At 39.6% G+C, this 14811-nt stretch overlaps 1 protein-coding gene across 2 annotated transcripts in view; it reads right to left on the bottom strand.

Moving 5' to 3' along the window:
- LOC108028470 (bifunctional heparan sulfate N-deacetylase/N-sulfotransferase) overlaps positions 1 to 14811 on the bottom strand; it is a 66368-nt gene that overhangs the window by 41068 nt on the left and 10489 nt on the right. For both annotated transcript variants that reach the window (XM_050886665.1, XM_050886666.1), the window contains exon 3: positions 7309 to 7342. The gene's annotated coding sequence lies outside the window, so the exon portion shown is untranslated. The remainder of the gene's footprint in view (positions 1 to 7308; positions 7343 to 14811) is intronic.

The following is a 14811-nucleotide window of genomic DNA, read 5'->3' as shown; positions in this document are numbered from 1 at the left end:
TTTTGTCAAGTGCTGAAAAGTTTCGGGTTCAGCAAACTTCTAAAGGGAGCAGCAGATTTTCTAATGAAATTTATGAAATTGTATTTCAGCAAGCCAGTGAAAAGTTATTTGCGCCAATTTGGGTCAATGAAAGTTGCTACCGCTTCGAAATCAATTGCATTTTGATAAAGTTCTGTTCGATTTTCCACGCAAAAACTCCCTTCTGCAGCTGCAAGTGTCACTTTTCAGTTTGACACTTTTCGGTGAAGTAGACGCGGAAAATAGGAGGAGGAAAACCCAAAGCCAATCGCAATCCTGAATGGCAATAAAATGTTCTATAAATGGAAACAAAGTCAAGCCAGTTTGACATTCTCCGTCGTTGTCAAACTTAGGGAAACTTGGCTAACAAAAAGATTTTTCCATGGGGTTAGCCACTTTTCAGCAATTTGGTTGTTTGCGTTCGACATGGCCAAAATGGCAGCGTGGAGTGGGTATCCCACAAAATGGGTATAAAAATAGTAGAGCAAGTTGAATATGCTAACCACAACAGACGGCCGCCAACTATTTTAGGATGCCAAAAAGCCGGCCAGGCCAACATCAGCAGCAGCAACAACAGCTACAACTTGCATGTTGATATCGCGCCGCCTGTGAAAACAATGCCAAAGGCCATGTGTAAATATGCTATGCAAGGTTTTTTCTTCGCTTTTCCCGCCCCGGTCTTTTTAGCTTTTTAGGTGCTCCTACTGCTGCTGCTGTGGGATGGACGTCAGCTTTTCGCATAAATGTCGATGCACAGTGGAGCAATGTAATTGCGGGGAAACGACGGCAAAATTAAGTTCTTCGAGTGGAAAAGTTTTCTTGGGAATGAGAAAGTAAACTTGACTTTGCCGATGGGAAGCTGATATTTATATGGGAGCGGGGAAATGCTGTTGGTTGCCGTTTACTACTATTTTATTGACAGATATTTATGGAAATTCTTCTGCCATTGTTTTTAATGAGAATTTTTAATGGTAAAGGATGCGGGAACATTGTTGTTGGTGTCCTTTTATTATTAGAATTTTTACTATTCTATTGTATTATTAATAAGCTTTTAAATGTAATTTGGCACACAAAGAAAGTTGGTTATACATCGTCAATTGTATACATTTTTTTTGTTTTGTAAATGTAATAAAATATATAATATTTAGTGTAATTATTTAATATTAATACGTAACCTCAATAAACCAACCAATGGCATTGCTTTGCTATGACTTTTATTTTGTTTCACGGATGTAAAAGATATTGCTTACTTAATTTAAATGAATACTGTAATTAAGTTTATTATAAACTGCACTACATTTTCAATGATTTTATGCTTTCATTTCAAAATGGAATATCCGAATACTTTAATTATTTTACCCCTGTTCCTTTCATCTTGCTCGTTATAAGTATAAAACATTCCTTACGTCTTCGGCATTGTACCTCTCATACATATTTCTAGAATTTTTGTTTTTTAATGCAGGTCCGCACACCAGCAACAGGGGCAAGTCAGCTTTGGTTATTCAGGCTTTTTTCTATTTTTTTGAGGTTGCCTATGCACATTTAGCAATGTTAGGCAGTCAACCAAAAACAGATTTTTTTGTCACAACGAACGCCACAGGCCACAACACAGCTGAAAACAACAACGGCGACGACAACATCGAAACGTTAGAGGGGAAAAAAGGAAAGAAATCAACTTGCAACATGCAACAAAAGCCGCGCTTCGTTGCTGTCGTTTGGGCCATGTCACTGACCGAGAAATTCCTGGCATGAAAGTTGCAAAAATCCTGGGCCACACACACAGCACTGGGAACTAGAAAAAAGGCAAGAAAATGAAATGGCAACGACGACGGCGGTGGTTTTTATTGCCAGTGGCAGGATAATAGCAAGCAACAATGGCCGTGGGAAGGCATTGCAGCTGCATCCTTGTTGTCATTTCTAACGTGGCTCTCATTGGTGTCCTTAAAGTCCTGACTCCCTGCCACTTTTTTTTCCCCCAGCAGCCCGGCCAACTTCATTTTGTTGTCGTCAACACTCGCTGGGAGCTAGCCGCACAGAGAAGAAATATCAGGACAATTTGTCCTTAATTGGGGTATTTTAAAAAGCTATTGAACGTTTTCGAGCTGCTACTAAATATTTGTAAAGAACTTAAAGTCGAAAATAAAATAACTGGCCCGGAATCGAATTAAAATGATTTTCTTATTAATTTGGGAGGTATAAGGGCTACTTGGGAGCCCCAACTTACCATAGCAATTCAATTTACGGAAATAAAAACGTAATGATAAGACATTTTAATATTGTCATTTAAGTGGTTTTCGCTGTGCGTTGGTTCTTGGTTTGGAATGGATAGCTTTATATATAAAGTGATATCGAATATGGATAGCTTTATCTATAAATATGAGTTCTTCTTTTGTAGAAATATCGAATTTCCTATTGCTAGTATTATTTTAAAAGCAGTTTGTAAGTAGGTTTTAATGGACGCATTTAAAATGCATATTTTGCAAAGCTATTCGATTTCCTATTATTGGTAATAACCATTAAGACCTTATTTTTCCCCGTGTGGCTCGAACAACTTGATTGTTGTTATCTGCTGCTTTGTTTTATTTGAGCTTTGTTCCGCAGCCGACAGATTTTTTTATGCCATTCCTATTGCTTCGGTGCACAGTTTCCTACTTCCTTTTTGGGAGGTCCTTCGTTCTGTGATTTGCCAAATTGAATTTCCAACTCAATTTGCCGACCCAACAACCTCGTCCACACTGACTAATTAGTCTGGCGCTGAAAAGTATGCTACGACAAAAGTAAAACACCCCAAGGAGATCGCATCTCCATCTCCAACACAATCGCAATTAGTCTGAGGGAAATTGACGAGGATATAAGGAGGCGCTGGCCGAGCCGGCCGAAATGCAGCCATATTTCGTAAACAGAAACCGGCCAGGCCGAGAGGCATGCATAAAATGAATATCAATTAGGCCAAATGAGAGTGCAAAGCCGGCTTCGATTTCAAAGATAAACCCAAGGATGCGATGTGTGTGCAGCTGCTCTGGGTATTCCGAGTATTTTGTTGATTAAAAGTCTGTTTGCTGTACACAGGAATTTCGACCAGAATATCTTCAGTATCCTGAGATCTACAGGGAGAGAAAAAGTGCGGAACCTAGGCTCTAGTTTTGAAAAATAAATCAAAAACATATAAATTAAGCTAGGAAAGCTTGAAAATTCTTTGCCAGTCATTTCTTAGGGGCCTATAAAACAATCATAACCAAGCTGTATCTACTTTTCTTTCAGTGCAGAGCATACCAATTTCGTTAGGAGCAGATAAATATATATGGTACGTATTCACCCCACCTTGCGTTACTCTAATGTTGCTTTTCAGATACTCGTATTTCTCGCTCCCGAAAATGGTATGAGGTGGCGATTTCCCATTTTGATTTGGTTGTCCGGTTTCTGTGATCTTTTATTATCTGCTGATTTCTATTTGTATTTGTATCTGAATCCGGAACGTGTGTGTTTGTGTGAGGGCGTCTTTCATGCTCCGATAAATAAAATGAATTGAGAAAGCAAAAACCAACCAACACACACAAGAAGGGACCAAGGACCTAAGAAAAAAGGAAACTCTGCTCAGGGATAACAGATTAGTTGGAGCTGACTAGCAGCGTCCTGTCCTCCCATGGAAATCAAAACATTTTGTTAAAAGGGAAACACACCCACACACAGATCCCACAGCCTATTCACACAGATACGAGCGCGTTTATCTGCGGAAACGGAGATACGTTCTACGTGCTCTAAACTGCCAACTCCGCTTCAATGGAAACTGTCTATCAGTGGATCCTTGCGGACTGCCTGGCATTTCAGTGTCTGTGTGCCAACGCATTTTGTTGCCAACTTATGTGTAATAAAATGTAATAAAATAAAACTCTCATATTAGAGATGTTGTGCCATTTTTTGCTGCTGTCCCGTTGTCCTGCTGTCCTGCTGTCCTGACCCCATAAAAAGCACACCAAATGTCGGCTAGTTTCTTTGGTCTCTTTGAGCTGTGTGTCTGTGGCTGTGGTATTAGCCACATTACACATTCGCAGTGTGGCCCGCACAGAGATCTGCGTGATGCTAGTGGTAATCATCGTAACAATCAAAGTGAAGTGGGCACAATGACACATAACAAGGCTTATTAGGATCAGCGAGTTAATGGCCCTGATGATAAACATCGAGTGGTCTTAGCAGCAGATTTACACACTTGAATGATGTGCCCTTCGGCAATTATGCATGGGATTCGATTTGGTTAAAGGAATTAATTAATTATGTGTACTAAAACGGAAACTTAAAAAAAATCAAATATTTTTCTAAACAATTTTACATAAATTATTATTACTATTATAATTATTTTCGTTGCTACATTAAATTCCATAAACAAAATAATTATTTCCCTTAATTGATTTAATTGTTCAGCTTGTGGCATTCAAACAAACGTAAAATTAAACTCGTATCAAAAAACATTTAAATGTCAGTTAAAATAAATCAAGCGGCAGGCAAACGCAATCTGTCAGTTATTGCCCCCCATAAACGCTAACAGAAAAAGTTTTCACCAAGCTTTTTATGGGACATTTCAACTCATTAGGCAGATGCTGCCAAAAAGCAAACCGAACCAAACGAAACCATTAATTTCATTTGGCTGCCAGCGACAAATTGAATTAACTTGTGTCAAAGTGCAGCGTATTGATTTTCTAATTGGGCCCAAAGACCAGGCCACAAAGGCAAAAGAGGCAAAAAGGGCCATTAGGAAAATCATTTTCCGCGAACGGAAAATTAATAATTTTTTAAATGAATTTCGCTCGCAAACAAACCAAGAATGGCAAGGAAGGCAAACTGAGGGCTGACCATTAAGTTAATGAGGGTCATTGTGGGGCGGCACGTTGGCTCTTAACACCTTGCAACAGATGATGACCACAAAGGACGCGCCGGATGATGATGTTGTTGTTTATATACTGGCACTCCCCCTCGCTTCTGAAACTACCGCCCCCAGGATATGCCGCTGCGGCGGAGAGCAACGGATCCAAAGGACTTTTTAATGTGCCAACTTCCGTCGACGGCGCTGGGGCTGGGGTAAAAGGAAGATGACGAGGACGACTTCTGCGGCGGAAACGGAAGCCAAACAAATATGGCCGCCGCACGCCTGGGCGGACAAAAAAGCAACAATAAAACTTTTTTAATGCATTTTTAGATGCCCCAGTTGGGGGTGGCTCTGCTGGCATGCACAGTGGTTTAAAGGGCGTTCAAAATGAGACAAAACATTAAATGATTTATGATCAAGGTGAGGTGCTCCTAATGAAAATTGATGGGATCCAAAATTAATCTAAATTCATGCGGAGAAAAATGATTTTTATTTAACGGGGGGAAACAGGAACAATAACAAAATGAATGTTATTTTGTCTTTTATAGCCAAAGATTTCACATTAAATTTTTATTAATTGCCGAAGGCAAATCATAAGCTTAAAATACTTTAAAGTACACATAAGAATCATTTATTGCCGAAAAAAAGTGCCAATTTAATATTTTTTATCTGAAAAGCTAAGATTAAGCCTCAAAAACCATATAATGCCTTTCCTGAACCATCATCCAACTAAAATCAGTTGGTTTTACAGCCCACAAGCTTATTAACTACCATTTTTAAAGCCTGATTTCAGTGTAACCTCAACGTAAAGAAAATAAATGAGTTCATCTGCCGAATTCCATCATCCAGCTTATCCTTAATAACGCCGCATTAATTATAAGTTTACGTTAATTAAATTTTCCCAACTTCTGGCGCCACCTCACCACTGTGCGACCTCCGTGGATTATAATCTCAAAACCCCGACGCCCTCCCTCGGGGGTCAAATCATCCCCCGCTGGTGTCTTTACAAATTTTTGATTTGCCACTGAAATATTTGGGCCACATTTTATTTTCGTTACATACATAATTTACGCCAATTTATTTTTGTCGTTTTTAATGCTCTCGTTCCTCAGTTGAAGCCTGCGGTTAGCATTCGGGTCCGTAAAAAACAGGAAGTTTTTCCCATTGACGTTGATGATGATGATGATGGCCGAAGCGTAGAAAACAAAACGCTGATACAGGAGGGTCGGCGGGGCAGTTGGCCAAATGACAGAGAAGAGTAAACAGGACATAACGACGATTTAAATGACATTTTTAGTTGGCATTTATGGTTGAGCAGCAGCAGCAGAGGAGGATAATGGATTCCCAACGTATACGACAGCCAACTCTATCCTATCGTATTGGCTCCCCTGTGGTTTTCCCCTCCTTTCTTTTGGGATAGTGACATGCGATATTTGATCAATAAACTCGGCAGGACGGCACAGGATACGCCGTGATGTGTGTATCCTGTTTTTGCCAGTTGCCCGACGAGTTCCCGAACCGAGCTGAGCTTCACTCCCCCATTGCTTCCGTTGGTTCCGTTGGCTGGCTTATTTTTCCTTTTGACTCAAGCCGCATTCATTATGAAAAGCAAACAAGGTAGACGCCACTAGACGCCACATCAATCCGGCTCTTTTCCGTAGCCCTAGCCCCGGTCTAAAGCGTTTTCGCACGTTCTCTCTCGCCTTGCCTGGCACCAGATCAAAGGACCCCATGTACCCATCCTCCTGCCCCGCCTCCTTGACGTCGGTGGCACTCGAGGGGTTTCGCCCTGGCTATGGCAAAACAAAAACCCTCGGGGCTGTCTCAAGCGTTATTTATTGTTAACGAAATAGCCGACGCCTACTTGCCCCTTCCTGCGTGCACAAAATCTCTTGGAATTCAACCCCCGAATCGCCTTGAGGGCAGGTTAAAGTTAAAGGGTCTCCCGGATCCGCTCGGGGTTGCCAGACCTGGCAAAAGGACACGGGCACGGACACGGGCACGGACAGGGACAGAGGCCGAGACATTATCATTATTCCGAGCTGTCTGGCAATTAATCAAATGCTAAATGCCAACAAAAAACGCATTTTGCGGCTCACAAGGCCGTCGACTTGTGGGGGTTAAAAGCAAATTACATTGAAAGCTTTCGCTTGATAAAGTAAGATGTACAGTGGAAGAAATATGTAAGCAGATCAACACTGAGCATGCAACAAGTTTTGGGGTCTGTCAGTGGAAATTATGTATCTTTCGTGGGGAGTTAAATGATTTTCATATGAAGCGCGGTTTCTTTGGTGAATATTTAAATGCACATTGCTCGTAATTACGCTTTATATAGGTCTTTAAGTTGGTTACAGTTTTAAATAAATCATGTTAAAATGTAATGTTAAAAAATAAAAAAAGTTTTTTTTTTCATTAAAAGTTTAACTTACTTTACTTGAAATGGTAAATTCAAGCCGATTCACTCTGTAAAAAAAAGAGAAAATATTTTAGCATTAATGAAAATATATAGAAATTTTATGTAAAATGTTTAAGTCCTTGCAAGCCATGAATACTTAATCTTTTAGGAACAAAATATATATATTGGTATAAAACAATTTTTAAACATTTAGGAACATCTTGTTTCGAATGTATTTCCTTGAGCTGCACTTTCCCCGGGGGGTCAACCGAAGTTCATCCCTCGTTAGTGTAATTAAAGTGACCGCTTTGGTTAAATTGCACTGTGACTCCTGGAAACTTGGATGTCCTTGTTGTCTCGTTATTGTTTCAATTGTTTTTGGGCAGCCTGTCCCGATGACAACAAAACGAAATTAACACAGACAGACGCAGCCATAGAATCACTACTGTCCTGCTCAACTTTCCCCGATTTTGCCTGCAGCAACCCCATCAGTTTCGCACTCTCGTGTTGGTTCTCTCGAACACACAAAGCCAATTGACAGTATGGATGCTCTGGGGGGATTCGTGGGGCAGCAGGAGGAGCAGGAGCTGGAGCTGGGGCTGGAGCCAATTGAAAGCAGCACACAAGGATTACAATCTATCGGCCCGTGTCCCTGGGACCCCTCTTCGCCATCCGCACTCTGCTCTCCTTTCTCCTTCATCTGCACCCATGAAGCGTTCGAATTTTTGAACTTGTCAAGGATTCAAAGTTCGAACGCTTTCGGACCATGGTCCATACTGGCCGCCCTCTGTCCCTCTCTGTCGTTCCCCTTCAGCACCGGTACATCCCTCCCTTTCGCTCCTTGTTCAACTGCCGCTCAGCTCTTGTCGCATTGCAGTTTTGCCAGGGTTCAAGCGCTTTGTGTGTGTTAAAACGCTTTTTATTGTTGTAAATTTCGGGTGCAAGCTTTGTTTGGGCCGCTATTGTTGGGCAGTCCAGCTTGGCTAAATCGAATCGAAGTTGGCCTAACAAAACTATTTAAAAGTATTTTTGTCAGCAAGGAAAGGTATTAAAATTATTTATAATTGAGCTAAATTCTTAAAAATTTTTAGAATTTTTTAATCCAAAGACTTTTTTTGACCTTTCTGTTCCTTTACTGATGATTTTCGATATAATATAAACAATAAAAGGATCTTATTACCATCTCATCTTTTGTTTCACTCAAAGATACATTTTAATTTAAAGATACAAATCAAGTAATTATAAATAAGTTCGATGTAGAGAAGTTGACCCGTAGTTGCTTTTGGCTTTTCGATGATTGCCATAGGTTTTTACTTCTACCATTTGCATGGGCCAACACTGCGGCAGTGTGCGTGCGTATCTGTGTCCGTGTCTGTATCTGTGTCTGGCAGGCAACTCTATTACACTTAAAACGAGTCAATGCGTTTTAAAAAGGAACGAACCAATTGAACCAGCAGCCATATATGGGAGCGGGTCAACACGGGATCTAGGCAGGGATGTGTGGGTGTAGCCTGTGATTGGGATTGTGTTGATTGTGGGGGCAATGGGGGGACGAGGAGGTAGAGGGTGCACCTTGGGGAATTCGTAATTGAAGCACGTGTACGGCTAAATGATTGTGATCTTTTGGGCATTTCAAATATGCAATTAACGAACAGTAATGAGTACACAACGAGTGGAGCGGAGAGGGGGGAAATTTGCAATAGAATAAAGAATACCTTGACAACAAAGGCGGTTAAAGTGGATTGCATTAGTTAGGAATCTATTGGGGCACACCACAGAATTTAGTTTCTAAAAGTTGTTCAATGAATTTTTAATAATTAGTTGATGCTGCTGACCTTTACAACATTATATTGCTGTGTTTGGTACCTCGAAGTTTTATGAATTTGCTTTCCTTCCATTAAAAATACAATAAAAATTTGCTTTCTAAGAGTTTTTAAAAGCAAAATTTTCAATAAAACGCTTTTTAAATTACGTTTTCGGGCAACACCAATTTATCATCCAAAATCCCCGTTCAATCTGCGCGCTAATCCAAATATCCAATCACTTTAATCGAGCTACGTGTATCCAGTTTTTAGCTGCCGAAAAATGCGAGGGATAAATCTGTCCCGAAAATCCGCCAGATAAACTAATATCTCTTTCTGTCCATATCCGGCACGGCTTTCCAGTCCATTGATGACCAACCAAACCGGCGCACCATTTTACAAATTGACTTTATGCCATCCATTTCGATTTCCTTACCGCCCCCAACCCAAAACTCCCTGCGAAACCTAATCCAACGTCCCTATTTATGCGCCCATCCCCCGACTCCTCGCCAGCCCATCGATTCACACAAAAACGGCAGCTTAGAGCAAAGTTTTAGCAACTAAAAACGGCGTCACATAAATGAACAGAGCTGCGGACACAAAAACGGGGAATATAGATGGGGTTCGGCATGGCACGGTATGGTATGGGATGGTATGGTATGGGATGGTATGGTATGGGATGGTATGGAGCACTTAGAAAGGGTTCTGGGTGGCGGACGTGGACATGTCACGCACACTTTATCCTTTATCCGGGCAGCGTCGTGGCTTTTGGAAACGTTTCATTTTCCATTCTGTCAAAGGTATACAAAACAAAAAGTTTCTAACTGGACGGGACACGTCGACGACAGCTAAATGCGCGAAAATGGTGGACCGAAAGACCGCCCAAAAAAAGAACCGCCCAACATTGCGGAGCCCAGCCAACATGCAATTAAAATGTAATTTTGTAATGCTGTAATTTGATTTCTTTCCATGCCGGAGAAAGGGCTATTTGCAATTTTCAATTACTTTGATAGCTCAACAGCACGTGAATGCTAAACACTGCACTAATTTGATAAGTAAATCATAAATGTCATGAGCTTAAGCGAACTTTCCGAAAAATATTTGTATGGTAAATTGCATGCGGGGCATACAAATGTTTTTGCTTGGCATAATGCCTCGTAAAAGGCATTACAAAGTGATACGGGGATTTCTGGGGATGGTATACATACCATCGTGCCATCATATGCACCTATATATAACGCTTAAGCGCCGGAACAAAGCAATCAGCAGAGAACCATGCGTGCGTGTGTGCCGTGCAAGAACAACGCATAAACATAAAAATATGCAAAAATAAGAGAAGTAATAAATGGGGAAGTAGCGAGCAGCAGCGCCCGCAGCATTCACGAGCGGTATGAGCGGGATAAACTTTGGATGCCACGCCCTATAAACAAAGTGCCGGGCTTTACAGCTTGCGTTGCTTAAAATTTATATATTTTTTGTACGCAAGGGTGGTATGTTTTTTGCCTAAGGATTTACAGTGCACCGTAAAAAACCAGGGCGATTATCAAAAAAGTATCATTTATAAGGTTTTTAAATGTATAACAAATAATGAATTTAATTTAAAATACCTTTTTAGGAGTATTCTAGACATTTTTTGTTATATTACTGAAAATTGATAAGATGGAACTAATTAACTTCATTACGAAAAAAGATATATTTTTTAATATTTTATTTATTTACTTAATATTTTATTTTTCATATTTTATTATAATACAGAAAATTGATAGGGTGAAACTAATTAACTTAATTTTTCAAATATTTAGGACTTGTATTATATGCATTTTTTGTTATAATAAATAAAAAATTGATAAAATGGATCTAATTAACTTCATTTCGAAAACAGATATACTTTAAAATATTTTTATATAAAATTGTTAAAAATTTGCATTTATATTAGGACTTGTATTGTACGCATTTTTTCTTATAATACTTAAAATTGATAGGATGGAACTAATTTACTTTATTTCGAAAAGAGATTTATTTTTAAATATTTTATTATAAAATTGTTAAATATTTTCATATATTTTAGAACTTGAATTGTACGCATTTTTGTTATAAAACAGAAAACTGATAGGGTGGAACTTATTATTTCGCAAAAAGATGCATTTTAAAATATTTTAATATGGTTAATGGTTAAATATTTCACTGAAATTGTAGGACCTGTATGCCAGTGTATTTCAGGCCCAGAACCCTAAACGAATCTCCTAATTTCTCGGGTTTTTATTCTACTCCTCTTTTCCCGGTTTAACGCGGTGTACAAATTGTTGTTTAACAACAACACAAAGGCACATGCACATCATACTTGGCGGCAAGGAAAAAAGGGCACCGCCAAACAAGAGCGGAAAAACGGAAAAGCGCCGCGCGAGAAAAGCCTTCGAGTTTGAAAAATGTGTGCGAAAAATGGCCAAAAGCAGCCGCATTGTGTGGCCAGCTGCGATGCGAGTGTGCGAGTTGCGCGAGTGTGTGCAAGTGGAATTCCGAGCGTGTGTTGGCCAAATAACGACAACAACTACAGCAGTGGCAACAAACTGCAATGGCACACAACCTTTATAAAAAAGTGGAGAGTTCTAGTAGCCCACAGCTGGCAAAGCCGTCGAAATGTTGCAAAACATTTGCAACGTTTAAAATTTTAAAATACAAACAGAGAGTGATAAAGGGCGCTGAAGGAGGAGCAAGGCAATCCGGGAGTGGCTGGTGCAAAGCTCTACCTAATGGAGAACAATAAGTAAGGACGGTTTCCCACCGAAACTTCAACACCAGCTGCCCCAGCAACTAGGAAACCCCACTGACAGAAACATTTACTGCACAAAATAGGGTTACTGGGAAGAAATAAAGGAAATGATAGCAGCAAAGCAGCTTACACTGAGCTGCAGCAAATGAGGCTGCTTCGGTTGCACAGGAAATCTATTAGTTCATAAAGGGAATACTGGGGATTCAGGGAGAAGGGGGACCATAAGGAGAGGAAGTTTATGGGGTTTCAATCAGGTGCGGAACGGATGAAATCTGATGAGGGCTATTACCTCCTTCATAACCAAGTACCAAAGAGTTTTTAAAAAGTTGCCAACGAAGTTTTAAGGATACGGTATTAAATTTATTTAATTTTGTAACCATTGAAGTAAAATATTTAACCTGTTTAACATAATTTCAAAATTCCTTAATAGTTGTAACACTTTAAATTAACTGTTCGACAATAAATTTTATTAGCAAAATCTCAATAATGAAACCAAACCATTTCAAAGAAAGAATACTAGGGAATCCAGGGAAAAAGTGGTATAATAAGGAGAGGAGGTTGATGGGCTTTTAATCAGGTGATGAACGAATTAAATCTGGTAAGAACTATTACCTCCTCCATAACCAAATTAAAAAATAAAAAGGAAGTTTCAAGGTTATGTTATAAACAAATAGTTGATTATCAAACAAAAAAGATACTACAAAAATGTAAAATATATAAAAGAATATACATTGTAGATATATACACAATTATTACCTCTTCCCTAATTAATAAACAACGATTTTCAAAATAATAAAATAAAAGTTTTAGCCTTAATGAATAACGAAATAGTTGATTAACAAAAACAATTTCAACCAAAATGTATAATATGAAACAAGAACACAAATTTAACAAAAATACAATACAGAGATCTTATTTCCTATAACAATTGGGTAAAATGTTCATGCTGTTAAACATACAGATACCAATTTCCTACTAATTATAACACTTATAATTTTAAACGAACCATTCGACAATAAATTTAATTAGCGACACCCCAACAATGAAACCCATAATCTCAAACCTCGCTGCTTCAAACAATTCCCACTGGTAATTATTACACTTGAAAACAGGGCAGTCATTAAAAAATGCCATTAGCACAATCCCAAAAATTAAAATGATATAAAATCGTTCAGGTTTACCAATCACCGAAAATTCTGCGGAATCCATGGTGAAACAGCGAAGGCCAAAAGCCTGCCATAAATAGAAACGGCACAGCTCTTTGCCAGGTTTTATTGGTATTCCTGCAACCAACTGTGGCAGCTGCAGTGGTGTGGCATCCACGGCAATAACAACAAACAAAGGCAATTATTAGCATAGTCATTAACACAGTTGGACCCACCACCACCAATCCGAGCCGGACAAATCTCGCAGAGCAGAACCTGCTAATTAGCAGGGGCCACAAAAAAAAATAGCCCGAAAAAAGCAGGCATCGATGTGTTCGCATGAAATCAATCCGGATGCGGGCTTAGAAATACGTACATAGGACCCATGTACTCGAACCCAAGCGTATACATAATCCTTTCGTACATAAGTACGCATATCGCAGGCCCCCGGCAAACCATCGCAGATGCAAATTCTGTTAGCAAACGGACTCCCTCTCGACCTTTTCAGGCGGCTTATTTGGCATTTTGCCTTTGTCCCGGCGGCAAATCATAATCATGGGGAAAAAACAAAGGCTATACAAGGACTTCCCCAGACCAGGCAGCAAATCATTTATTAAGGAGCCCCTTCATCTTCATCTCAGCCCCAGCATTCTCCATACCCACTTGGCCTGGCTTTCTCCGGGGCTCCTTGATTGTCAGCGGGCCCGGAATAATGGGCTAAGCCGAATGCACCGAGCATCCATCTGGGTCTGAGGCTGGATCTGAATCCGAATACGAATACGAATACGAATCTGGCTCAGAATGCTGGGCGAGCATGAAAGAATTATGAACGGGGGCCGCTCGAATGGCTGACTGGATGGCAGCCGGAGGAAACTGGGACACTCAATGCATCATCATCCTAAGCCGCATCAAACGAGATTTGTCAGACGGGCGCAAGCAGCAGAAAGGCGTGAGCTGAAATTTAGACATAATAGATTGCCGTGGAGAATGGGCCAGATTAAGTCCTAGATCGGCTTACTCGGGAGTGGTTCTACTCTGCCAGGCATAGAATTAAATGGAAAACTGGATCAGAACCATTAACTACGGTTCTTAAAACCATTTCAATTGGTTACTCTATTACAAAACTAAGTATGTTTTGATCTTCGAAACAAAAGGAAACGAATAAAAGAAGATCCGGTTGGAACAAATTTACAGGAAAATTGGATTTACTAGGAAAATGAATGGAAAATATATTGAAGAGGATGAACTGACGAAATTCGGAACATGTGTATAAGTTTAAAAAAAATTTTATAGCACATAAACATTTAGAAAGGAAATTTCCGTTTCCGTTATCGGAAAAATCGCGTAAAAGATGGTGTTATACCCACACACTGCGTCATACATTTTAATAACTCAAGTACGGAGTACTTTAATTATAAATAAAACAAAATATTCATTTTTTAATAAACATAAATTATATAGAGAATAATGTATTTATCGCAGGCACTTGTATCTATACCCATCTCACTCCAAAGTGATCAAAGTTTCCTATCGAAATACTCGTTTTCAAAGAATGTGGAATCTTCATCTCAGCCTCACAAATGCCAGTCAATTCCTCACGCAAGTTTAATTAACTAAAATTATTGATAATAATCACCAGCTCGAGAAGACGTTGCCCCGAAAGCTGTTCTTCCGGTTCCTCGACCAAAACCAACTAATCACCAATGTCTAATTATAAACGTATTCTATCAGAGAGTCACTCGAAGCACTCGAGTTGCAGGCCAAGAATGCAGAATTGGACAACTGACTTTGTGGCAGAAGCCAAAATCAAACAGAAAGTA

The sequence above is a fragment of the Drosophila biarmipes genome, chromosome 3L, assembly GCF_025231255.1.
Source record: "Drosophila biarmipes strain raj3 chromosome 3L, RU_DBia_V1.1, whole genome shotgun sequence".
NCBI lineage: Eukaryota > Metazoa > Arthropoda > Insecta > Diptera > Drosophilidae > Drosophila > Drosophila biarmipes.
This window is presented reverse-complemented; position numbering and strand designations above follow the sequence as displayed.